At 38.8% G+C, this 18,781-nt stretch overlaps 1 protein-coding gene across 7 annotated transcripts in view; it reads right to left on the reverse strand.

Annotated features, from left to right (window-relative positions):
* The window catches only part of RHOBTB1 (Rho related BTB domain containing 1), a 122,840-nt gene that overhangs the window by 43,630 nt on the left and 60,429 nt on the right, over nt 1-18,781 (reverse strand). The window lies entirely within an intron of this gene.

Below are 18,781 nucleotides of genomic sequence, written 5' to 3' on the forward strand. Positions count from 1 at the left end.
AGCCTACCAACATCTTAATTTTAGCCCAATGAAACCCATTTCAGATTTTTAACCTCCAGAACTATAAGATAATACATTTGTTTTGTTTTAAGCCATGACATTTTTGGTAACTTTTTATGGCAGTGATGGCATGATGGCATGCTTTTGCCCCACAAAATGGTTTCCTAAATTCTAAATGTCGTTGGCTGCTTCAGTCCCTTTAACATATACCATTCCTGCAGCCAACCCTCTACCACTCCTTGTCTGCCTGGAAAACTTCATTCGTTCCTTAAAACCTTATTCAGATATTACCTCCTCTAAAAAGCTTTCCTAATTGCCCTGCCTCCACACAGACTGATTTACTTTCTCCTCTGTAACATAAATGGTTCCGGGAGAATGAATCACAAGCACAAATACACATATACCCCCATTTTTCCTATATTAGCAAACCATAGAATGGTCATTTGTGAACTTTTTATTTTTCCTGTGGCTATACCTTCAAAGTGCACATCTAATGCCCTTAATGAATCATCAAGTGTTTCTGGGGTACTACGGTATGCCAAAGGGCTTGGAATATAAGACTATACCATGCCCCACTTTAGTAAAGCTTTCTTTGACTATTCATTCTGGTCCATAGGTCCTCCATTATTTGTGACCCTCTTTTAGGAACAACCATGACCCGAATAGTGACATAGCCAAATCTGAACTTAGCTGACCTCATCTCCTTTATAAATCATTTCTCTTCCCAATGGTGGTACTTTTTCCTACTTTCAGTCCTTGAGATGATGGCCTTCCTGGTGTCCTGTTCCTCTCTTAAGACACAGGCTCTTAGGAAGTGCCAGACACATTTACTATGGCTCAATGACCATCAGAGTCCTGTCTCCGTAATTCAATAATTCAGAGGCACTGTGGGTGATGAAACTCAAGATATTCTTGCTTGCTCTGGATAGGTGCATTTTAGTATAGAGCCACTCTTTTTTTTTTTTTAACGTTTACTTATTTTTGAGAAAGAGAGAGAGAGAGAGACAAAGAGAGAGAGACAGAGAGAGATAGAGCGCAAATGGGGGAGGGGCAGAGAGAGAGGGAAACACAGAATCTGAAGCAGGCTTCAGGCTCTGGGCTGTCAGCACAGAGCCCGACATGGGGCTCAAACCCATGAACCGTGAGATCATGACCTGAGCTGAAATTGGACGCTTAACCGACTGAGCCACCCAGACGCCCCAGTACAGAGCCACTCTTTACGTCCAGGTGAATGTGTGAGTCTCTTCTACCATGAGAAATTCAGATATTAGGGAGGGTGGGCAGGGAAAGTTTGTCATTTGTCTATGATATCTTACTAAAGCATTGTCTAATTGCTCTAAATCACCCACCATCGGAATATGCCACCTCTTCCCATGACCTGTGTTGTGTTTCTTGTTCTGCCTGCTCTTTGAATCAAAGTGTGGTGAGCAGTCCACTCAAAGACAAAACTCTAAGGCCAGAGAAGGCCTCTGTACTTCCAGTTCCATTCAGCTGTTCATAGACAGTTTGAACAATGCTATTGCACAACCACTAAATTTTCTTGTCCTTTAGAAAAGCATATAGTCTGAACTTTGAGAAATAATTTAACTTGGTCATTAAAAAAATACTAGTGGAACAAATTTTTGTGTGTTGGAAGAGTTAGCTCAGAAAGAAAAACTGGGAATTGTATATTATTGACAGAAACAAAAGAGAAATGTTAAGAGTTGCGTAATAACTGTAGCCAACAGCCAAGTTTCAACTGTGCAGATTTCATTATCCTGAGCTCTTAATCACCAGTCCTAGGCAGGCAGGAGCTGCTCTGTGCATAATATAAACATCTCAGCTGGAATGGAGAACGGGTCCAGATCTGGGAAAGAGGCAGTCAGGGCTGGGCTGCGCTTCCCTAAATCAAAAGTTTAAAGAAATATATCTCTAGCATAAAATCGCCTTTCACATCAACAATATTTTTTTCAACTCAAAGTTTTGATTAAAACAGAAAGGAAAAGAGTTTAAGTAACAGAAAGGACAGTGCATATAAGTTCAGGAATACAGATAATACAGAGACACCTTTTAAAACATCCACTCATTATCCTCACGAGAGCCCTGTGATAATGGAGATGTCCACAAGATCATGCTCCCCATCTTTTTTAAACTTGTCAGTGGGGAAGGTGAGCCAGGATTGGAAATAAAGTTGCTATCTATCCACTGACCTTAGTAAATGCTGTCCCAGTTGAAAAATAAGGAATAAAAAACTTAGCTTAAAAGATGCATACATAAAAAATCCAGGCTAATTTTCAGAACCACCATAAGTAAACTGTATGCTACGTTCTAGACATTCTGGTTGACTTTGTCTACAAATATGCCAGGTAACCTCTCCTTTGGTGACTTTGCTCTTGCTACTCTACTCAGACATCCTTTCTCATGCCCCTGACCCACCACTGAAATTGTTCTGCACCTTTAGGACTCAGGCAGTCGTAATTAAAGAAATAATAGGCTGAGTGCTTCATGAGTGGCAGGCCTACAGTATTAGGTATGCAGTGGTAAACAGGCCAGGCGCTATTCTTGCTCTCATGGACTTCGTAATGGGGGGGGGGGGGGGGGACAGGTAGTTGTAATCATAGACTTGATTTCAGTTCCTTGAAGAATGAAAGGGTGTTATGAGAAAATAATGGGTGGGAGGCCTGCAGGAAAGACGAGGGAGGCCTCTGTGAAGAGGGCCCATTTTCTGGCTACTTGAAGAATGAGCAGGGCCCAGGCATGAGGAGGGAAAGGAAGCAGGCCCACTGGAGCTGGGGGCAGGGGAACAGGAGAGAGGAAGGTCGGACAGGAGGCAGGTGTCACATTACACACAGCCTTTTGGACTACAAAGGGGAACCTGAATTTTGTTCTAAGTACAGTGAGAAGACACTGAAATGTTGTAGGCAGAAGAATAACAGGTTCTGATTTGCTTTTTAAAAGCATTACTGATGGGGCACCTGGGGGGCTCAGTCAGTTAACAGTCCAGGTCATGATCTCATGGTTTGTGAGTTCAAGCCCCTCTTCGGGCTCCATGCTGATAGTGCGGAGCCTGCTTGGGATTCCCTCCCTCTCTTTTTGCCACTCTCCCACTTGTGCACATGTGTGCTCTCTCTCTCTCTCAAAAAATAAACATTTAAAAAATGTTTTTTTTATTTTTATTTTATTATTTTTTTTAATTTTTATTTTTCAACATTTATTTATTTTTGGGACAGAGAGAGACAGAGCATGAATGGGGGAGGGGCAGCGAGAGAGGGAGACACAGAATGGGAAACAGGCTCCAGGCTCTGAGCCATCAGCCCAGAGCCTGACTCGGGGCTCGAACTCACGGACCGCGAGATCGTGACCTGGCTGAAGTCGGACGCTTAACCGACTGCGCCACCCAGGCGCCCCAAAAATGTTTTTTTTTTAAAGCAAACACTGAGACTGCTGTGTGGAGAACATAGCATGGGGAGTGGAAGGACTGGTTAGGATGCCCCCAGGTTCTCCGGGGAGGAGGATGGGGGCTTGGACCAGGAACTGGTCGAGATGGAGCAAAGTAGACAGATATAAGTTACACTTTAGAAGAAGGTGCACTGAAAACATTCTTCCTTTATACCAGGAATTCCTAGGGTATTCAACAAGTTCCAATTTGTCATATTGGCAGTTATGCTTATAGGTGTATGTGGTTGCTTTCACCTCACCAAGATTATACATTTTTGACAGCAGAGACTGTTATTCACCTTTAAATCCTCAAGTCTTTTCAATGCCTTGGCCATTTGTGGCTTTCAATAAATATTTGTTCAGTGGGATATCAAAGTACAGCGATTCCACCTTCCTCAGGAAACCCTCCACCTGGATCCGCTTGCAGACTTGCACTCGGCTATCTCTGGTGACTGATCACTAAGCCCGTGGCCTCGAGAGCAGCAGCATGTGGCTAAGCCCACAGTCAGTGAGAGGAACACCTTGAGGGACATCTGTGTGGCCCATCATGAGAGCGGTATTTGACAGATGGCATCACACCAGCCGTGGCTCCCCATCAGGAAGAGCATCAGTAACCATGGGAACCACCAGGGACCAAGAACCAGGCGCCTTCACCAAATGATAAGGCAGGGGGCAGGAGGGAGCCCATATATAGGCACAGTGGAGCTTAGGGCTGAATTTGGGGGAAAAAAAAGTAATGTCATCATTTGTCATGCTCTAGTGGGGAGAGCCAATTTATGAATCTCAATAATATTCACATGTAAGTGTCTCATAAAACTCCCATCAACTTGTGGACTTCAACATCCCCATTCAAGGGATTTCTAACCTTTTTGGCGAGTCACTAATTGGCTGGGAAAGAAGTGGAAAATGGAGGTACATGCACCCACTACCTATGGAGAGTGATTTATAAATGAACCTTGAATGAGGAAATTCAATCTATGCCTAAAAGACATCACAAGAGGCAATAGGTTGGACCTGAAGGCAAGACAGCATTGGAATACATGCCTTGGATCTCCTGCTACACAGTCTCACTGAAATTAACCTTATTCTGCACAAAGAGCAGACTCCACAACAGTATCAGAATAAAGCTAAGGAGTAACCATATACCAGAAATTGGAAGGATTTCTGCCAAATTCACTTCCATGGAGCCAAGTGAGAACATCACTGAAGACCAAGCAGACTGCCCATTTCCACAGGGAAAAGAGCTGGGCTGGGAGGTAAGTAGGATGCTCTTGGGCACAGATGCTCATAGTCTGGAGTAATGAGAGCTGGCCTGACATGGGACCGAGGTGGAAGAAACCAGCTGTGGAGCCACTGGAAAGTCATGAGGAACCTGGTATGCTGTCCTAGGGGAGGATTAGTTCCAGTAAGCACCCCTTGCTGAGGGTGTACCAGGTAGACAGCACTGAGCATGGAAAAGACTCATTTTTGTTTTTCCTCCCCCAGCCTGCTTAGCCAAGCTGTTTCAGTTTTGATACTGCCACAGAAGTGACTGATCTTGTTAATGTGACAGGGGTAGGGGTAGGGGTGCAACCTCTAAGGCTGACCATTGGTATATCTTCAGTGGTGACACTCCTCGCTAGTGGTCTTTTTAAAAATTTTTTTTATTGAAAACTTTTTTTTTTAACGTTTACTTATTTTTGAGACAGAGGGAGACAGAGTACAAGTGGGGGAGGGGCAGAGCGAGAGGGAGACATAGAATCTGAAGCAGGCTCCAGGCTCTGAGCTGTCAGCACAGAGCCTGGTGTGGGGCCCGAACTCACGAACCACAAGATTATGACCTGAGCCGAAGTCAGATGCCCAGCTGACTGAGCCACCCAGGCGCCCCCTCATTAGTGATCTTATCTTACCCTCCACAGATGTCTCTACATGCACAAGACTGAATAGCTTTGCTTGTCCACTCTGGAACTGAGTGGGCTCCTGAGTCACTATAGAGCCCTACTTTGCTCTCCAACACAGCCTAGGTTATCTAACCATTTGGAATATACTTTAATCCTTGGCCAGAGGAATCCTTTTCTATGTGGATGGAGTAAACAGAGACCAGCTAACATATGGTCTATTAAAAACCCTGACATGAAGGAAATGTCTTCTACTGAAGTAGATATACTGTAAGAAACAGCAAAAGAAGGGGTGCCTGGGTAGCTCAGACAGTTAGTGTCTAGCTTTTGATTTTGGCTCAGATCATGATCCCACAGTTTGTGAGATTGAGCCCTGCATTAGGCTCTGTGCTGATAGTGGGGAGCCTGCTTGGGATTCTCTCTCCTTGCCCTTCTTCCCACTCGTTTTTTCTCTCTCTCTCTCAAAATAAATAAATAAACTTAAAAAAAAAGAAAGAGCAGAAGAAAATATTTCTTTAAAAATATCTAAACCATGTAATTGATCACACAAAAGAAGATAATGCAGGTATACAAACTAATAGCACATGAGGCTATAAAGAGGCAAAAGACAAGTAAAGACCATGGATAAGTGAAATATAAGAGAGCCAAATTAAAAAGCATAATGGCAACAGTAAAGAGCTTTGAAAATGTAGTAAAATGGATTCATGAGGTACAGAACAGACATGAGAAACTATGTATAGAAGGAAGGCCACCTGCAAATGATGTAACCAAAGATAATAAAGAGGCTGACCATTGATAGGCAATCCCCGGATAGTATGGCTTCTTGAGGAACTAAAGGAGCAAACCTTGATTTAATAAAACAAAATTTTCCCAATACAAAAAGGAGAAGAAGGAAAAAAAAACACTCTAGATCTATTTTCAGTAAAAGGTTTAAATACCAGTGGCAGAAAAAACTATATAATAACCTTACAAATATTTTAGCAAAACATCTTCTAAAATTAACAGCCAAAGGCATTTCTTTCTAGAAGGAAATAATAATATGGACGACCACACACTTCACCAATACACTATTTTAAGACAGTAGAAAAACATAGAGCCTTGAAAGAAAAAGGACATAATAACAAGTTTCTGAATCTGGTCAAATTGTTATTTATGTAAAGGGAACCATAAGACTATTTTTAGGTATAAAAGACTCAGGGAGCAAAAACTCAGATTTCTTTGAATTAAACTGCTCAAGGATACTTGACAAAACACTCAGAGATAATTCAAGATTAAAAACTAAAACAAACAAACAAACCAAAAAACGTCTATTTCTGTGTAAAAGGACTGTGGAAACCAAAACCAACTGAAAATATAAAACTAACCTGCATAGTTATTTTGATTGTGATTTCAAAATTAGATAGAAAAAGTATCTGTAAAAGATAATTTAGGAGGTAAAAAAAAAGGCAATTTGTGGTAAAAGCATAACAGTAATAATGAACCTTCACAGACCAAAAAGCATACACTAAAAATGAAGACAAATTCTGTAAGGAGAAATCAATGAAAATTATCTACATGTAGGAGATGAAGAATCAGAATCAACATCAGATTAAGAAAGCAAAACTGAAAAACAACACAGGGAGGGCTTGAATAGCATAAAAAGTAGTGATAAATGGGGGTGCCTGGATGGCTCAGTACGTTAAACTTCCAACTTTGGTTCAGGTCAGGATTTCACAGTTGGTGAGTTTGAGCCCCACATCAGGCTGTTTGCTGTTAGCATGGAGCCTGCTTCTGATCCTCTGTCTTCCTCTCTCTCTCTGTCCCTCCCCTGCTCGTGTGCATGCTCTTTCTCTCTCTCAAAAATAAATAAACATTAAAAAAAGTGATAAATGAATAGATATCTCATATTCAATAAACTCCATGATAAGAGAGTGCACTGTCTTTTCAGGTGTTCTTGGCACATTTACAGAAGTTGACTAACCCACCAGAAGGAGAAAACCCCCCTCCCAAAGCATAAGTTGTATCAATCAAATTCCCTAGCCACACACACAAATAAATAAATAAATGAAAAAGTTAAAAGGAATGGTTTTATTGACAGCAACAACAACAAAAAGCTCAGCCATTTGGAAATTAAAAAAAAATATGTTCTGGTATATCCATCTAAGGAAATGACTTTGTAAAAAGAAAATGTTTTAAAAGCAAATATATTTATCACATCTTTATCAAGAATAAGAAAAAAAAGGAAAACCACCCAAATCTATGACAAGGGAGGGAATAATTAAGGCACTGGCTTATCTGATCTTGGGCCAATTACTTAATCTCTCTAAACTTCTGTATCCTTATCTGTAAACTGGGGACAGTTGCCTCCCCTGATGGGTTGTTGTAAAGATTAAATTAGATAATTCTTGTAAAATATTTTAATCACTATACCTGCCATCAAGAAAATACCCAAGAAGTCTTTTCTATTAAGACTGTCATTATTTACAATCATGTTTATGTTGAGTTTGCACTAATATAGAAAAATGCTAATGTTACCCTATCTACGGGCAAGACCAGGAGAGCAATCTAAAAAATAGTTGATGAAAACCAGATAAAATAAACAAATATGTGTAACTCAAATAAATTTGGGCCTCCTTGTTCTTTCATTTTAAATACCATCTTAGCACGGTGACACATCTAAAAGAAACGCAAATGTGACTTTTAGAAAGCTGGGAAACAACATGGGTATTTAAGGATTGAGGGGAGTGGTTGACATGATATATATTGGGCATCTCGCAGCTAAACTCCTAAAAAGTTTCTTTGAGATGTGTCCCTGAAGAGTTCCACCCCTTGTGGTAACTGCTCAGGTCTGTCTGTCTTTCTGCCTCTTGGGACCGCAGATATTTTCTCCTGAGATGCTTCTCTATTACCTCTCCATGATAGCCATGGCTATCTTCTTATTTTACTATATCTCCATCATTATTCCCCTCCACCATCTAAATGGATTTTCCTTGGATTTATCATTCCCACCCCCCTGCCCCCCAGGGGTAGGGGAGGAATAGGTGTGTATTAATATGTGAATACTTTAATAATTGTGTCTCCATCATTGAAAGGGAAGCTGTTCCTCTTGCAAGAGCAATATACAGAAGGAAAATTCGAAGGAAGTGCACTGAACAGATAACAGGGATTGCTGTTGGATAATGGGGCTAAAACTTGTTGCCATTCTCCTACTTTCCTTTACTTTACAAATTTTCTATGACAAAAATATATTACCTTTTTAACAAAATTGGGATAAAGGTCACATGTTATAAAACTCATCCTTTTAAAGCATACAGTTTGAGGTTTTTTATTACATTCACAAAGCCCTACAACCATGCCCACTATCTAATTCTGGAACATTTTCATCATCCCAAAAAGAAACATTGTGCCCATTAGCAGTCATTCTGTTCTCCACTGCCCCCCAACTCTGGAAACCATTAATTTACTTCCTGTCTCTATGAATTTGCCTGTTCTGTATATTTCTTATAAATGAAATCATACAATAAGCAGCCTTTTGTGTCTGTCTGCTTCTATTGAACAAAATGCTTTCAAGTTCATCCATGTTGTATCATATATTCATGCTTCATTACTTTTTATGGATGAATAATATTCTTAAATGTATTCTACAATGGGAGAAATATCTTAGTTTTTTAAAAAGCTAATGGGTACACAAGTCTAACCTTTGACTGTCAATTCTAATAAGAGTATATATATATATATACAGTTCAATAATAATAAATGATTTTTGATGATGTATAAATTATTTTTCAAAATCATGTATTTATAAAGCTTCATGAGACTGTTAAACTTTTTTTTTTCTCACTCAGGCTTTCAACTAAAAAACCCCCATGGGAATCTAAATGATAATCTAGCTGAATACCAGACAAAGAAATTGAACCACAGAGAGAGACAGCTGTGGACACCCAGGACACATATATTTCAAGCACAAGATGAAAAATTCTTGGCCTTTAAATTTTGAGTGTTCAGAAGGACTACTTAGAGTAACTGAAATGAGAAATTAAAAAAAAATTGTTTAGAAACATATCACATGAAATATTCTGTGATAATCAATTGTAGTTAAGATATTTGAAGCTTGGATCAATATAGTATAATTCAGCCTTACATTCATTAAGAAGAAAGAAATTCCAAATCTGTTTGTATGCACGCTGTGTATGTATTTGTGTACCTGCAAATCACAAACATATAGATACTGATGTACACTCAGTGTACAAATTTAATGTTATAATCTTTACTTGGAAAGGCAGATTGTACGTGTTTTCAGTTACAAGGGAGATAGCTCGATCAAAGCTGACTGCAGCTAGCTCACATTAAAGTGAGGGTTCAGTGAAAAATCAAATTCTATAAATGAATGACTTACCCAGGACATAAAATCTGGAGCATTTCAAACACACAGAGGGTGCACTGGGGTGATGTCCAAAAGTGGGGTGCTGGTGATATCGAGTTCTTGATCTAGGTGCTCATTACATATGTTCGGTTTTCAAAAATTCATCAAACTGTATACTTGTGATCTAAACACATTTCTCTATAGACATTATCCTTAAATATTTTTTTTAAGTTAAAAAAATTAAAGCAACAAAAGACACTACACATTGATTTTGGAGGGGCTGTGTATAAACCTTAGCTAAGGGCTGCATTAGGAAGATATGTCAAAAATTAATAATTAACACATTGGTTTAGTCTACAGAGAGATGTCAAAGTTGTAAGTGCTCATTTGAGAAAGCTAATATCAAGTCTGTAGACCAGATATGCTTAAAAATCCAACCTAATGAAGAAAGTCTCTGTTCACTGAAAGCATTCTCTGAAGATGTCACTGGGTCAGCTTCTGCAGGACCAGAGAGACCACTTGCTGTGAAACGTTCAGATACGATGACAGTAAAGCAACTGCATTTAATCATTTAGGAGACTATAATATGCCAGTTAGGATTAGGTTACGCTCTGATTCAGACAAATGAAGAAAACTGTTTTGTTTTTCTCTCCCAGGATTTTTTTTTAGCAAATTAGACCATAAATACAAAAGTGTTGTGGATAAAAAGCAGACTCCTTAAAATCTCATATTTTATTAGAGGTTTTTGGCTAACATCAATGCACAGATTCCAGCTAATAATTTCAGGACACGTCCCTATACCCTCCAACTCTAGCTACGACTTATCACATAGAAGATTGTACGTTTTTTGAAAGCGGGATGAGGCACTGTTTGTGGGAGTGGAAAATAATACCATTATTTTGGAGTGCAACTGGTACTCAGAAGACTTTAAAATGCCCATACTTTTCATCTAATTATAAGACTTTATTCCTGGATAAATAATTAGGGTATACAAAAAGATTCCATTAAAGGAATGTTATCATATCATTATTTGTGGAAACAAAGTATTGGAAACAATTTTGGAAATCCAACGACAGGGGGTTGATTAAAAACAAAGAAACCCACAACAATAAATGCCCACATAGTAGGAGAGTATATAGCCATCAAAAATGTGTTATAGGAGTACATTAATATTTATGTTTATGATAAACATATTTAAATGAAAAGAAGATTGCAAAAAAATTTACAGAATAACACCATTCCTTAAAAATTAAGTACCTAAATATACACAGCAACATTTGGCATCAAGAAACATTAAAATATTAATGCCAACTAGGATTATAATTGATTTAAACATTTTTCTTATCTATATATTCCATCTTTTCTAGAATAAACGTGTGTTATTTTATAACAAAGAAATTTTATAGAAAAGTGAGATGGGGAAGTAGGAAAACCAGGGACTAGAATATTTATGCATGTGAGAATGCATTCTTCCTTCATTAGGTGGAACTAATGTCTACTCTCTACCTTTGCTCTGCATACCTTGAAAGCTTTACGTTAAGTGCCTTTCAGTGCCTGCTGCCCCAGAAACCTTTCTTTAAATTCTGAGCAGCCATCCCACATCACCAGTGTTATCCTGGAGCTCCTGGTCATTCAGCTCCCTTGACTTAAATCAAAGGAACTAACATCTCAGTCGGCCCAAACACACACAAAACCACACAGCCACTCAGCCTAGAACAATGCGGCAAAGGATACACCTGCTGAACACCAGGGAAAACCTCCTTCTCTAATCTTTCCAGATCAAGTCATCAGACTTTGAGAGATTTCAGTTCTCTTTCAGAAGAGTCCTTGGTCTACTTCACATAAGTGGATTTTTAAAAATATTAGAATCTGAAATATTCTAAGGGTTCATTGTTGATTTTTGTTTGATAAACACAAAGGGAAACAATTCCCCTGCTTTGAAGCCTCTTTCTAGGATCCCTAATGATCAGCGGCCAAATTTAGCCTTGGCTGCATCTCCACTGTATCTATTATTCCTCCATGCTATTGATGTGAGGCTCAATCTCATCCCTATTTAGAGTGCACAAGAGCCAGCGTCTTGATGAAAGGGGAGGTTGGTGAACGTCAATTGAAAAGAGCCGGGAGAACATACTGTAATGAATGGAAACATACAACTTCATGGTTTATGGTACTAAAATTACATTCACACAAAAGAATCAATAGCCTTGATCATATTATATGAGAAATAAGAAAGGAGGGGGAGTTGTAGAGAAGGCAGTCAAGATATCAGCTGATTAGAATTATTCCAGGTAATTTATTTAGTTTTGTTTTAAGTACTTCTGCCGGTATGATATCATTTTTTAAAGTTATTTATTTATTTATTTATTTATTTATTTATTTATTTATAGCAATCTCTACACCCAACATGAGGCTCGAACCCACAACCTCAACATCAAGAGTCACACGCTCTTCACGCCAGGCGTCTCACGATTATTCTTGACAGCACTATTAATAATAGCCAACAGGTGGAAACAATCCACCAGCAGTAGAATAAAGAAGAATAAAGAAGAAATTGAACTCTAGTCATATACTGGGATACTACACAATGGATGAACTCTTGCTACATACATTAGGAATAAATCTCACAAACATAATATTGAGGGGATGAAGCCAGACACTAAAGAGATTTTGTTTATGTAAATGCTCAAAAGCAGGAAAATGAGTCTATGGTTACAAGTGAAGATAGCGGTTTCCTTGTTTGGGAAGTGACTGAGTAGGGATTTAAAAAGAGCTTCTGGGTGCTGGTGACTTTCTGTTTCTATATGTAGGTGCTGGTTATGTGGGTGTGTTCAGTTTGTGAAAAATCCTTTAAATTATATACTTATGATTTACGTATTTTTCTTTTAATAAGATACACATCAATAGGAATGTTTTAAATTCCAGTTCCTTGGCCCTGACTAAAATCTACTGACTTTAGGTTATGGTTTTCTTGGGGTAGTCCAATGTGAAGCAAAGGTTGAGACTCACTGGACCAGACCATCTCTATCTAGTGGTGTGCTACAGCCAGCCTCTACCAGCTTGTGAGAGCTGGCTGTTAAATTCCAGGATTTTTGCAAACCTGTTAAAGCCTAATGTACAGAGTTGTCAAGCTGTGATGTTGTACACATGAAATTAATGTAATATGTGTCACTATACTTCAGTTAAAAAAATAAACAAAATAGGTTCAGTATTAAAAATTAAATTAGATCAAGTTTCAAACAAAGAAATACTAAAAACAAAGGTACTAAATGCTCAAAGCTCATCATTTTCTAATTGTTGCATTACATTTTACAGTTACCTACATTTTGAGGTTATTTATGCCAATTTTGTCTGTATGATGGAAATACTTCACCACAGTGTTTATTGGGCCATCTCTCCCCAACTCCACACTCAGTGGCAATGGTAGCTTGAAACTGACTGAGGTGAGAGTCTGTATACCACAGAAATTGGCAACCACTACCAATTCAGGGCTTGCTTTGTTGTTTTGTTGCTTGACTTAAGAAAATGATTAAAAAATGTTAATGATGCAGATTAAATTTAGAAGTGTGTTACATGTGAATAGCACACTTTCGGAAATATCGTTATAGTATTTAAAAACTATTATCCGGTTCAGCAAAGAAGGTATTCGTATCTTTGATAAATGAGTACAATTCTGACATGCCTTTGTTGTTGCACTTTTATCCTGCTTATTAACATAATGGAAAATATCAGCCAATATTTATAAGGGAATTACACCCTTTCATCAATTGTACTGCAGGTAGCTTATGGATAAAAGAGTTGGACCAAAACCAGTGAGCATTCTATAAAACCCAACTGGCTTTACGGAATTTACAATAAAGAGTGTTGTATATTTTTTTATTATTTGTAAATTGTGTGCTACATACATTCTTTATGTCAGTAAAATTTATAATAGACTTATGTATGCACATAAATACATTCTTTTTTTTCCCAGAGACCTGGTTGATTTACTAGCCCACTGCTGTATATATCTCCTCCATGTTTAAGATTCCATGAGTGTCTATTATGATTTAATAAACAAGCAAAAAAAGAAAAAAAGAAAAAAGAAACAAGCAAACAAAATAAGCAGCCTGTAAGGCATGAGTTTCAGCATAAGATATAGCAAAACCTACGCTTTAGACCTTCACTATTCAAGATGTGGTCTTTGGCATCTATGGGGAGCTTGTGAGAAATTCATAATCCCACGCCAGAATTCCTCAATCAGAATCTGCATTTTATCAGGATGCCCAGGGGATTTGCATGCACAATTAAAGTTTGAGAGGGGCGCCTGGGTGGCTCAGTCAGTTAAGCGTCTGACTTCAACTCAAGTCATGATCTCACAGTCTGTGAGTTCGAGCCCCGTGTCGGGCTCTGTGCTGACAGCTCAGAGCCTGGAGCCTGCTTCAGACTCTGTGTCTCCCTCTCCCTCTGCCCCTCCCCTGCTCATGCTCTGTCTCTCTCTGTCTCAAAAATAAATAAAAATATTAAAAACAAATTTAAAAAAGTTTGAGAAGCACTGCTTTAAAAATAAACTCCTTGGTATGAACTGAAATTTACATAATCGATTTGGGATTAGTAATAAGGTTAGGGTCAGTCTAGCACCAGTTCAGCCCCTTCATAGCAAAGGAAAAAAACACATAATTGCTATACATAAACCTGAAGAAAAGGACATGCCTCTTACAATATAGCTTTGTCAAACACTGAAAGGGAGACTGTGCCACCAGGAAAATAAAGGCTATTCTGGGCCACTTGGATTAGTAACTTAAAAAGGGGGGGGAAAGCACAAGAAGGAAAAAATCACAACACTAGCTTCCCTCCATGTATGTGATGAATAAGACACGTTGCCAAAGACTTGGTTCCAAAAATCCAAAGCAGGGCAGTGACAGCCACATGACAGAGTGCGGCAGCTGGGGAGAGGAGTGTGAGGAAATACTTTCCAGAGATGTAATTTAGTCTAGGGTAGTTATCAAGTACGGAGGGTAAAAGGGGGAAATTGTAGTGCTTATGTTTTTCCTATCCATAGATCAGTCAGCAACATAGGACAAAAGGAAAAGCTAGGGCCAGAGCACAGAGAATACTTAATGCTACAGTTAATTGAAATGACGGTAGGAAAGTCTCGTGTATTTTGAAATTGAAAGCAAAAATGTTCTACTGGCGGTAATATTCTCTGAAAGTATTTCTTCGTTACTCGGCTGAAAATATAGTAGTTGCTTTGAGATGCAAAGGTCTGTGTGGAAAACGTGTTAGATACTTAAACAGTTCCGGAAGGAAATGGGAGCCACAAATCTCCAAGAGGAGCTTGGTATTAGTTTGTGGCAGATACTGAAGCAATAAAATAATTCAAGTAAGCCATAGCAACCCTAGAGTACAAAGAGAACAAATGTAGTTGTGACTGGGCCACTGGTACCCCAAGAGACCCCGGCATGTGTTTTTACCCAAGGAAAAAGGTTACTGTAATAACCCCCTGCAATATCAAAATTCAAACAACTCTAGTTCATTTAGGGAAAAAATGATAGGACTGCCCTAGTGTGTTATTAACATTTCCCCTTGAAATACTCTAGAAAGGCTTAGAAGAGAACTATCCCTTACTGAGCAACTACTATGTGCTTTACATGTGTCATTTCATAACATCCTCATAATTCTCAAAGAGAGGTGATACTGTCTGCATTTCATAGATGAGAAAAATGAGGTCCAAAGAAGATTTACAGACATAGTCTGTAAAGAGCCAGAGCTCCACAGACAAAATTGAAAAGCTCCATACTTGATTAAAACTGATCGTTCCACGAAGACAGAGTGGTAGGGATGGGAGTGTGGGGCTGCTATGCTTTAAGTAAGCAGGAAGACTGTTCTACACCACCATCAATGAACAGAATTCAGGTTTCTCTTAGTGCCCCGAGATCCTCTTATCACCCATTTTGGGATGTATCTTAGGTTTCAGATGGATTTCATACTTGATAGTTGTAATTTTGGCTATGCTGGAGGCTTTGGAAGACTTGGCACAGTTCAGGTAGTGTTATGTTCTAGAACTAAGTCCTGGGCTCAGACTTGGGGACCCAGGTTTGCTTCCAGATGCGTTAGATATTAACTATGAGAGGGGGTAAGCTCTATCACCTCTTTGGGTGGTAGGTTTTTCCACTTACATGAAGTTGTCTTAAGTATCTTTGAGGACCTTTCTGGATCCATGATTCTACCCTTCACAACTCAACTGTTTTAAGATTTGACTTTCATCAAAACATGTTAGAAATGACCTGGAAGGTTAACAAATTTGTCTGAACAAGCCAGCTATGTAGTTCAAGTCAGATTAAAAACAAAGCAAACAAAACAAAAAAACACCGTAACAACAATTATTTAACCCCTGTACTCCACCATCTGCAAAGCTAACCTGGGATAAAATGGTTTAAAGTGATTTTCCCCCCTTAGCAATTCATCTAAAACAAATGTATGTTCAAGTTCTTAAGCAGACCTGGGTGCAAATCCAAGCTCTACTTCCTGTTGCTCTTTGAACTTAGCATATCTGGAGTTCCATTTTTTGCTTCCACAAAATTGGAATTGATAATGAATATTAATTGAAATGCAGTAAAATGTCTGGCATCTAGTAGGAGCATATTAATTGCTGGTTATTGTTATTCTAGTGCTCATTAGGGGTTTGGACTATGGTTGAGTAACAGTTCAAAGGAACTTTCTTCACAGAGGGATGGAGCCTGAGATGGTAACCTCATTAGCACTGGGAACTTGGCATTAACGTGTGTCTAGGCACTAAATTAACAAAGGTGCAGAATGGAGACATGTAATTGCTTCTTCTGGACCTACTGGCATCCCTTTCTTTCTTTGTAAAACTTCCTAATTCACCCCTTAGTGGATAAAACCTTACCAGAGACATGCTAACATACTTTATGGGACAGCTGGAGGGAGTATTTGAAGAGAGAAGTGTCCTGGGGCACCTAGAAAGAGTGGTTGTCACACCCACAGTTCATATCAGGTTCTTTATTTGCCCATTTCCCGATTTCTGCCCTTTGTGCACAAAGAATATAGGGTTTCAGGAAGAGGAGGTGGAGACTTTGTTTATAAACTAACAAAAAAAATTCTGATGCTGACATGTAAACAACCAGTCCATACACATCCCATCTGTTTGAGTGACTGCCTCTTGGCCTCCACACCAAAGCTTTCCCCCTTCGGCCCTCCCCGCCCCCCCCCCATCCCACCTCCAGCCTCTTTCTATACAACATAAGTCACTCTTTTGTGACTTTATGTTTCCTTCCTTTCCCAAGTTTTGTTTTGGTGTTGTGAGGTTGGTGAGAAGCCTGAGTAGAGAAAAGAAGATGAACACAAAAACCAAATTCAGATCACCTGCACTCTTTGAACCCTATTTATATGAAACCAGAGTGAGACCTTCAAATAATGAGACTGAACTGCCTGTTTTCCAAAAGGAAGACCAATAGAAAAGATTAAAAAAATTTTTTTTTGTTTAGTATTTATTTATTTTTGAGGGGGGGGGAGGGGCAGAGAGAGAGAGGGAGACCCAGAATCAGAAGCAGGCTCCAGGCTCTGAGCTGTCAGCACAGCGCCTGACACAGGGCTCAAACTCGCAAACCGTGAGATCATGATCTGAGCTGAAGTCAGTCGCTTAACCGACTGAGCCACCCAGGCACCCCAGAAAGATTTTTAAAAATTCCTATTTACTACAGGTAAATTTCCCAAGTGAAAAACATAATAAAATTTCAAGTGTTTCCATCCATGTTTTGAAATAGGTCAAGCATATTAACCAAAGCCTTCTGAAGTTCAATAAAGCAAATGAATGACTGCCGATTAAATTATTACCAGGGATAACATGCTAATTATAAGGTCTCTTTTGGTCTCTTATGATTCAGAGTATAATTTTACTTTTTTACTTTTAGATTAAAAAAATTTTTTTTATGTTTATTTATTTTTGATAGAGACAGAGCACAAGTGGTGGAGGGGCAGAGAGCGAAGGAGACACAGAATCTGAAGCAGGCTCCAGGCTCTGAGCTGTCAGCACAGAGCCTGATGTGGGGCTCAAACTCACAAACCATGAGATCATGACCTGAGCCAAAATCGAACGCCCACCGACTGAGCCACCCAGGTGCCCCATAGATTTAGATTTTTTAAAGTAAACTCTATGCCCAGCATGGGGTGTGAACTCAGGACCCTAAGATCAAGACTCACATGCTCTACTGACTAAGCCAGACAGGCTCTCTTATTTTTACTTTTTAAATAATTACAGGTTTATAGTTGCTATATTGATATTTTTATGACATATCAGTCTTACAGTCAACCAAATATCAGTTGATGATGAGGTCTTAACCTGTAATTGGATCTTCTCAGTGTTCTTATGATCTATTCTGTAATAATACAGTATATAACAGCTTATACAGGACAAAGCTGTTATATAGGACAGCTTATAACAACCCCTTAAATGCTTAAAAGTATCTCTTAGCTAATTAAGGTTTTAGGGCTATTAGCTTGAGTTGGGGATATTAGTACATTTTAAAAAAGATGATATATGAAGGTTTTATCAATTGTTCTCCATTTCATTTTTAATTATTTTTATATAATACTCCCTAAGAAGGATTATTATATTGTATTGTAACAACTGTTACAAATTATTTTGCAAAAATAGGCAAGAGGGGAAGAGAAGGCTGTCAACCCTGGTAAAAATGGAAAATGTCCTGCTTAATCTTTACTGGCCATTTTCAGGACTTTGCTTGAGATTTATCTATTATGCATCCAAATCTATCTACATGGCACATTTTAGGCAAATTGAGGTTCCAAAAGGAATTGAGTGTTTTAAAGTATCATGCTAAATAGTAAAGCTTTCTCAAAGATGCTGTGCAGATTCAAACAGCTCACAATTTTGTTACAATGCTTTTGAAGCAATAACACCTTTGAGTATGAGATACTGTAATTTAGCAGTTCTAGATGACTGCATAATCTCTCCCTGTTGGGTTGAAATTCTGCCTTCTGTCTTTTCCTAAACTTGCACTCATTTATCATCTATCCAGACAAAATATGTGCTTGGACTTTCTTCCATGCATACATGGAATTGGAAAGTAATCCCACAGAATGGAAAATGCTGAACTTCTCGTAAATGTACCACTGACCTCCCAATTTA

The sequence above is a fragment of the Prionailurus viverrinus genome, chromosome D2 (assembly GCF_022837055.1).
Source record: "Prionailurus viverrinus isolate Anna chromosome D2, UM_Priviv_1.0, whole genome shotgun sequence".
Lineage (NCBI taxonomy): Eukaryota > Metazoa > Chordata > Mammalia > Carnivora > Felidae > Prionailurus > Prionailurus viverrinus.